The sequence below is a fragment of the Molossus molossus genome, unplaced genomic scaffold (genome assembly GCF_014108415.1).
Source record: "Molossus molossus isolate mMolMol1 unplaced genomic scaffold, mMolMol1.p scaffold_m16_p_1, whole genome shotgun sequence".
NCBI lineage: Eukaryota > Metazoa > Chordata > Mammalia > Chiroptera > Molossidae > Molossus > Molossus molossus.
The window spans coordinates 42,510,608-42,519,543 of record NW_023425344.1 but is presented as its reverse complement, the minus strand read 5'-3'; the positions used below and the strand labels follow the sequence as shown (position 1 = coordinate 42,519,543).

The window sequence follows — 8,936 nt, the reverse complement described above, 5'->3', positions numbered from 1 at the left end:
GTGTGATTCCATTTATGTGAAGCTTTCAGAATAGGCAAATCCATATAGACAGAAGGTAAATCAGTGGGTGCCAGGGGCTGGAGGCACGGGGTCTCCTTTTGGGATATTGGAAATATTCTGGAACTAGATAGAGGTGATGGTTGCACAACATTGTCACTGTACTTAATACCCTTGAATTGTACACTTGCAAATGGTCAAAATGGTGAAATTTGTCATGTGAATTTTATCTCAAAAATGTTTTTAAAAATAAAACACAGTGCTCTAACTCTAACATGTACATTTCTTTATCATAAAGAAATAGCAGTAAATGACTGTTGGGGCAGGGGATGATCAGCCAGGTCACAGGAGGGGGAACTGGGCATCTGGAGTCCTGGATCCTGGGGACTGGGAAGACTAGAATGAACTGGAGGAGCGAACCGGTTCCACCTCTGCATTCACCTGATCGTGTGCTTGTCCCACTTCTTCTCCGTGTCGTGTCCCAGCAGCTGGCGGGGAAGATGTGCTTATTCTTCTCGTACCCCCAGCTTCTTATCACCACCTTGCCAGCGTGTGACTCGTCCTTCACAGTGGTGTCACTGACAAGTTGCACATCACCATGAACGTAGAAATGAAAGAGCGGCCCGCACTTCCCTGGTGCCTTGATGTCGATGAAATCATACCAGCTGTGGCGTGGGAGTAGGTCTTCCTTGCTGTACAGGAGCTGCTCCACCCCTGCTGACATAGCTCCCGGAAGTCTTTGCGCAGGACCGCGAGCGCCTTCTGCAGGTGGTGCTGCATGGTGGTGCCTTCTTTCCTCTTGACTGTCCACCTGTGCACAGCCATCCCAGTAACTGAAGGTGATTTCAATGTCCTCGCTTTTGATCTTCTGCTTGGCTTCTCATTTTTCTCAGCAGCTCTTCCCGGAGCAGATTCCCCTCTTTCTCAGGGTCACAGGCAGGTGAAAAGCTCGTGTCCACATCTGGATTCTTCCCCAATTTTCTCATCTTCGTGGTGATCTCTCCCTTTTCCGATTTCTCTTCCTACTTGGCCAGCTCCTCCCTCTCCTCTTCATCCAGAGAGAAGGACAGGCTGGAGATCTTCTGCATGGCCTTCTTCTGGCCTCCTTCTCTTGCATCTTCTCCAGTTCAGCTGCAGCTCCTTCGGCAGCTCTGTCTTGGCCAACAGCGTTTCCTGTTCTTCACCAGTGCATCCTGCTTGGCCTTCCTGTCATTTAGGATTACAAGACCCATGGGGCTGGACTTGGGCTCCGCCTCCAAGGCACTGCAGTGTGCAGAAAACTTCTTGTCAGTGCTGGATTTCGTGATGTTCTCCTCAGCAATCCGCAGCTTCACCTGCTCCACCTGCTCATGCTGCCTCTCCTGAGTCTTCATCAGGTGCGAGGCGCTGCCTGCCGCCCTCGCTCGCGGTGTGGTTGTATTGAGCCATGGAGGAAGCGACAACAGTGACAACAGGCTGATAGCCTCAGCGGCTGCAGTGACCAGCTACACCTAAGTGCAGTCCTCGGGTGTCCTATCTTGGCTCCTAGGAGATTCGTAGACATAGGCGCACGCCGCCTGGAGTTAGGGTTTTTAAAGAAGCAATTAGGTTAATAAGGTCATATGGGTGGGACACTCATCCGTTAAGACTGGTGTCCTTATAAAACAAGATTAGGACACATACATATACAAGTACAGAGGGAAGGCCTTGTATGAGCCAAGGAGAGAGGCCTCAGAAGAAATCAATCAGCTGACACCTTGGTCTTTACTTCTAGCCTCCAGAACAGTGAGAAACTAGATTTCTGTTGTTTAGGCCATACTGTCTGTGGTTTTTGTTATGGCACCCTGAGAAAATGAACACATTTTCACTTTTGGGGGTATAACCTAGGAGTGGAATTTCTGAGTTATGTTCTATTTAACATATATTTTTTATTTTTTATATTTTTTATTTCACCATATGCTTATTTATTCTAGGTCATATGTTAATTCTATGTTTCAATTTTTGAGGAGTGATTTATTCTTTTTATAAACATTTGAGCACTTACGCCATGCCAAAATCTTGAACTATATATTTAGAAAGTAAGACAAATGCAACTTGTACAACTTATTTTCTTTTCTTTGGTGAGTTCACTGTCTAAAGATTAGAGAATTATAAAACAAGAAGCCAACTGCAATGGTAGAGATGTTTGAAAGCTATTGAAATTTAACTCACCATACCTTGGATAACACTGAATGATTTTACATCTTTATCTTCTAAATTAATTGAAGAAAATGGCAGTATGTCCTTATAATAATATACTTGTGCAGTAATGGGGGAAAACCACAAAGTCTCTTTTCTGCTAGCCGTACTCCTATGACGCAAAGGTCCATGGCCTCCCACCAAGAAGTGGAGTCTATTTCTCTGCCTTCCGAATCTATCTTGGTTATGTAACTTGCTTTGACCAGTGCAACATTAGGCAAAATGATGGTGTTGAAAAATGGTTGCATGTTGGGGCTTACTTTTTTGGTGCACTTAAATCCCTATACCACATATGAAGGAAACTAAGTTACCTGCTGGAGAATTAGAAGCCATATACAGAACTCAGGTGGCACAGTGGACACTGCCAAATATGGGTGTGAGGCTATTCAGAATGTTCTGGTCACCAGCCCAGTCTGTTAGGTGACCACCACAGAAGAATGAAAGAGCCCTCACAGATCACTGAACCAACTCAGATCAGAACTGTTCAACTGATCTGCAGAATGACAAATTAACTGAAATTGTTATTTTCCTTTTTCACGGTGTTAGGCAATAGTAGCACACATTTTGCATACCAGCTACTTTAACAATACTCCATATAATTTTGTTTCTTTAGTTGTTTACTGTTCCTTGTCCCTTTGTCTGTTAATATACTAACCTATTCTAATCAATGCATATGTTATATATGTACAAATCCCTGTAAAATGAGCCATTTTCCTTAGTATTCTACCTCCAGCATCTAGTGCCTATTGTCCTGAAATTAGAATGTTCTAACTAAATGTTATTGAATGAATAGAAAAACTCTTTACAGTCTCTCTCTCTATATATTATTCTTTGCTATCTCTAATAAGATTTAAAATAATTTGCCAATAATTTAACTTATTTTGATATTTTTTTTTTTTACAGCAAAATGAATATATCTGCAATGCACTATAGCTATTTGCTTGCCTTTGTGAATATACTTCTATTATTTCAACCTTGGAAAAAGTATGCCGTTGATCAGAAAAGGCAATAAGATGGGTCAATCAAAGGGCTTTTATCTTTTGCACACCTCTTTCAGGGATCACTGTTCTATGCTTCCTGGTGTTCAGTGCCTGCAAACCACTGATAGGTATATTTTATATAATACCCTCTAGTTCCATCCATGTCGTCATAAATGGCAATATTTCATTCTTTTTTATTGCTGAGTAACATTTATATATATGCTCTTTCTCCATGCATCTATCAATGGATACTATGTTACTTCCTTAACTTGGCTATTATAAATAATGCTATAATGAACATAGGAATGCATATATCTTTTCAAATTATGGTTTTCACTTTCCTTGTATAAATACCTAGAAGTGGAATTGGTGGGTTGTGTAGTAGTTCTACTTTTAATTTTTTGAGGATCCTCATAGTGTTTTTCATAGTGACATCTGACAAACAGCGGCTAAGATTTCAATTTCCCCACATCCTTGCCAACACTTGTTATTTGCTGACATTTTTTAATTTGAAAAATTTTATTAATTCATTTCAAAATATCAATATTCCCACTATGATTTTTAATCCTCACCCAAGTATATTTTTCCATTTATTTATTTTTAGATAGAGTAGTAAGGAGGGAGGGAGAGAGATGTGAGAGACACAGCGAATGTTCCTCCTGCATGACCCTGACCAGGGCTGGGGATAGAACCAGCAACCCTGGTATGTGCCCTTGACCTGGGATTGAACCCATGACTTTTGGTCTGACTCTTTTGGCTGACATTCTAACCATTGAGCCAAACTGGTCAGGGCTATATATTGACTTTTTGATAAAAGCCATTCTAACAGGTATGAGGTGATTTCTCATTGTGGTCTTGATTGGCATTTCCCTAATAATTAATGATGTTGAGTATCTTTTCATATGTCTATTAGACATTTGTATGTCTTCTCTCAAGAAATGTATAATCAAATTTTTATCATTATTATTATTTTTATCCTTACCCGAGGACATTTTTTGTTCAGATAGAGTGGGAGGGAGGGAGAGAGGGAGAGAGGGGGAGAGAGAGAGAGAGAGAAAGAGAAACATCAACATGAAAGGGACACATGGAGTGTCTGCCACCCGTACCCAACCAGGGCCGGAGACAAACTGCAACCAAGGTACGCGCCCTTAGCTGTATAATCAAATTTTTAAAAAATCTTTATTGTTTGTGTTTATTTATTGGACATAATATATATATATATATGTATATTTATTTATTTATTTATTTTTATCCTCACCCGAGGATATTTTTCCATTTTTTGTACAGATAGAGTGGGAGGGAGAGAGAGGAAGGGAGAGAGAGAGAGAAACATCGACATGAAGGGACACATCGAGTGACTGCCACCCGCACGATCAACCAGGGCCGGGGACAAACTGCAACCGAAGTACATGCCCCTAGCGGGAACCGAACCCGGGTCTCTCCGGACCGCAGGCCGACGCTCTAACCGCTGAGCCAAACCGGCCAGGGCTATTGGACATAATATAAAATTTTATTTTCCTGAGATAATCGCTTGATTTTCATTTCTACTTTTTTTTTTCCTTTCTAGATTTCTGCATTCATATTTTTAAGTGATATTAATCTGATATGTGTGTGGTGTGTGTCTTTGTGTGTGCTATCATATGTGTGCATAAGCATACTCTGACACATACATTTTTAATGTTTATTCTGCTTTATAAAATAATTTCTATTTTTTTCTGTTTATATTTGCTTTTACCAATTATTTTTTTATCCTCACCTGAGGATAAAATATTTTTTCCCCTAAGCTTTCCATATTCTGTTACATCATTGCACTTTTAATATAGTTAAATATAAAAAAAATTTAATAACAGCCCTGGCTGGTGTGGCTCAGTTGCTTGAGCATCCTCCCATGAACCAAGAGGTTGCCAGTTTGATTCCTTATCAGGGCACATGCCAGGCTTACAGGTTTGATCCCCAGTAGGGCGGCTTGTAGGAGGCAGCCAATTGATGTTTTGCTCTCAGCAATGTTTCTATCTCTCTCTCCCTCTCCCTTCCTCTCTCTTTAAAATCAATAAAAACATATTTTTAAAAAAGAAAAAAATTAATAACATAGAGGACAGTATCTTTATGTAATTCATATCATTATCTCAGTTTAAAGATCAAATAAATAAAAAGGCTATTAATTTATCATCAAATAATTTGTCCACACCAAGATACCAAGTGAGTAATGTGAAGTGTAAACCAACCATCTGCTGTGTTTCATGTTTCTGAAATACACTTCTTTCCTTCATCATAATGCAAGAAAAAATGCTGTGCAGTCATTAGATAATTTTCTGGGCATGATGTTGCTTCCAGATGCAATTTTATAATCATCAGTTTTTTGGTTTCTTTTGTAATTTACTCAGTAAGAATTTAGTGAGTATCTTCTACATACATTACTCTGTACTAGAATTGGTGATTTCAAATAAATGCGTAAAAATGGCCCTTACTTTCTGGAAGCATTTATTGTGCATGGACATCAAAGAAATAAATGCACACAGGAAGAAACTGTAACATCTTAAATTTACATACAATGTGAAGTATACAAATATATGATATAGAAAATATGTTCCAGAAATAACTGAACAGGACTACAGGGACTTGATTAGAAAGATAATGAGAATCTGAACTTAAACTGGTCATTAAATAAGTTATTTTGGAAGTCAAAAAAGCAAAAAGACAATCAGAAAATTAAGTATTGAAATAAATATTTCTTCGAAACTACTCTGCTATCTTTATTTCAATAACATTTTAGTAGTTTGGGCCCAATAGAAACCAAAGAGATTACCATGAAATAGTAAATATGTATTTACAGATCTTAATTGTTTTAAAAATGCAGAAGCTATATTGCTAAAGTCTCTATTCCGGTAAACAAATTGCATTATTTTTATCTTTCTCTGAATAATCATTTATTCTTCTTTACAGAAATGTATATTGAATATCCACTTTATATCAGGCACATATATAGACAATTGAACAGAGTTATGAACAAGAAAATTTCTCTGACTCTCAGAATTGGCATTCTAGCAACAGGAATGGTGATTTAATATAGAAATCAAATAATGTGTATTTTATGACAGATGATATGCCAGCTCAAGTGTTCGTAGAAGGTCACCTGGATATGAGCTTGAATGCCAATATGTGTATTATAAAATATCATAGGACCTTCAGTATGAAACATCATTGGAAAGAATAATCCTGGACGTAGAAAAATGTATAAAAAGCTTTTTTTAAAAAAATTCAACAGGAGATGATGGCCATTTGGGATAAGTTAGAGGTAAGTTTGGAAAGATAAAAAAAATTAGGAAAACATTAGGTAGAGACATACCTTCTTGCCCTTATTGAGTTTTTGTTGACAAGAACCAGGGGAAAGATGTAAATAATGAATCTTCTGATTTCTAGTTTAAAATTATATTAATCTATTTATTATATAGGGGGCATTACTTAAAGTTGCTTTGGTTGCCAGCTGAAGAAACTTGACTGTGTCAGGGTGAGGCAGGAGTAGACAGGCTAGGGGTCCATGAGCCAAATTTACTCTGCCACCTGTTCTTGCAAATCAAGTTTCATTGCAACATAGTCATATCCATCATCAGAGTTGAATAGTTAGTTGTACATGAAACCATATGATCTACACAGTCTAAAATATTTTAGATCTAGCCTTTTACAGACAAAGTTTGCTGACTCAGGGTAAAACAAAACAATGTCGTTCATTGAAGTTCCCTTGGCTTTGCACATTGAAGACAATGTTAGCAGACTCTAGCTCTGTATCTTTCAGCTTTGCTTTTATGTTGGCTACTTCTTCATGAGGTTCAGCAGCTTGCTGCACTAGGAGACAGCAAACTCGCCATGCCAGTTTAGAAGCAGAATCCAAACAGCAGATCTTTCCTCAAAATGTTAGTAACATTTATGAAAGTCATTTTCTCCAGTCAGTCCTGGATCTTGTACTTTTTACAGTGGCATGGATAGAATACGACACACGATTTGCTTGGGCTGTAAAAGAAGATCTGGAGTCTCCAAAGGAAAACCATGATCTTATTAACACCCATATGAGTGAGTCAAGTTAACAGAAGTCTAGCACACTGGGGACAGAGGAGGAGGATCAGATACTGACAAAAAATAAGTTTGAGAAATAATTTTTTAGAGAAAAAAAATCAACATTAGTTTTAAGGAGGTGAAGAAAGAAAAGATACAATAAAAAAAATCTAACACTCATGTAGTGGATGCCACGTGCTAGTCATTGTTTTGACAGTGGGAGGACTTTGCCTACCTATATTGACTCAATGCTGCTGTGAGGTGGATATTATTAACCCCTTTTATAGATGGGAAAATTGAGGCACATTGAAGATGCTCGTAATAACAGCCAATTGATAGTACTTATTTGCTATTTGCTAAACTCTTCTTAAGCACTGTAAGATACAATAAAATATTGTTTCTTGATAATTCTCTTTTCAGACAATACATGTTTTACCCCAAAAAATGTTCCTTTTCTCTTGAAAATTATGATCTACTATGATATAATGGAAAAAGGCTAGGAAATGATAGCTTTCAATATCCATATGGCATCAACAGAGCATGATAAAATACTCTCTTAAATAAATGCTGCTCTTTCAGTTCCTCTCTTTTATGTAGAGAATTGACTTATAAATTAATATCAACACTGCTTGTCTTCTTTTTTTTATGAGTGTCATAGTAAGTTCTGAGGAAAGGTAAGAGAAACATACATCTTTATCTGCTGTAAACTGTTCCTTCTGTATATATAAAGAAAATTGGAACTTAATTTTGTTGTCTCAAAAAAGCAAGATATATATATATTTTTTATCCTCACCTAAGCACATCTGTGCATTTATTTTCAGATACAGCAGGAGGGAGAAAGGGAGGAAGAGAGAGAGAAACATTGATGCGAGAGAGACACATCGAGTGGTTGCCACCCACACGACCCCAGCAGAGCCGGGGACAAACTGCAACCGAGGTTTGTACCCTTAGCGGGAACCGAACCGGGGCCTCTCTGGACTGCAGGCCGACACTCTAACCACTGAGCTAAACCGACCAGGGCAAGTTATACATCTGATCTAACAAATGTGAAGGATGATCTATAATTGAAAGTAGGGGAGGGCAAGATAGTGATTGTGGTTAGTTTTGAATCCTTGCAAAATGCCAAATACTCTTCAGCAAATCATCTTTATATAAATTGACATTATTATTACTGTAACCAGTTTTACCAGCATAGAAATTCACAGGGTCACCTGGTTCCCATTGCACCACAAGTGGTAAAGGCAGGAAATAGAGTGTCATGGTCCATTTCAAGGCCCCATGCTGCCTCCACAGAAGCCATTGCTTACATAGGTCCTGGTTTTTTGTCTCTGAGAAGATCAAAGGCTTTGCAGCGGACTTGGAAAAGTAGAAATGAAAGCATAACACCTTTCCTGGGTGAGAGAGTGTCTACAAACATCCTATGCAATTATAAGAGGGTTTTTGTTTTTGTTTTTGTTTTTTTATTGTGTTTTTAGGTTGACATTGGTTAATAAAAATATATAGCTTTCAGATACATACTTATACAATACATCATCTGAGTATTGTATTGTGTATTCATCACACTAAGTCATCTTGTTCTATCACAATTTATCTCCTGTTTACCCTCTTTTGCCTTCTCACACTGCCCTTTCCTCTGGCAATCACCATACTGTTGTTTGTGTGCATGAGTCTTTCCCTTTCTTTCTTTCTTTC

At 38.2% G+C, this 8,936-nt stretch overlaps 1 pseudogene; it reads right to left on the bottom strand.

Annotated features, from left to right (window-relative positions):
- Positions 1–434: 434 nt before the first annotated feature.
- LOC118618515 lies at positions 435–1,425 on the bottom strand (annotated as a pseudogene).
- Positions 1,426–8,936: the final 7,511 nt, after the last annotated feature.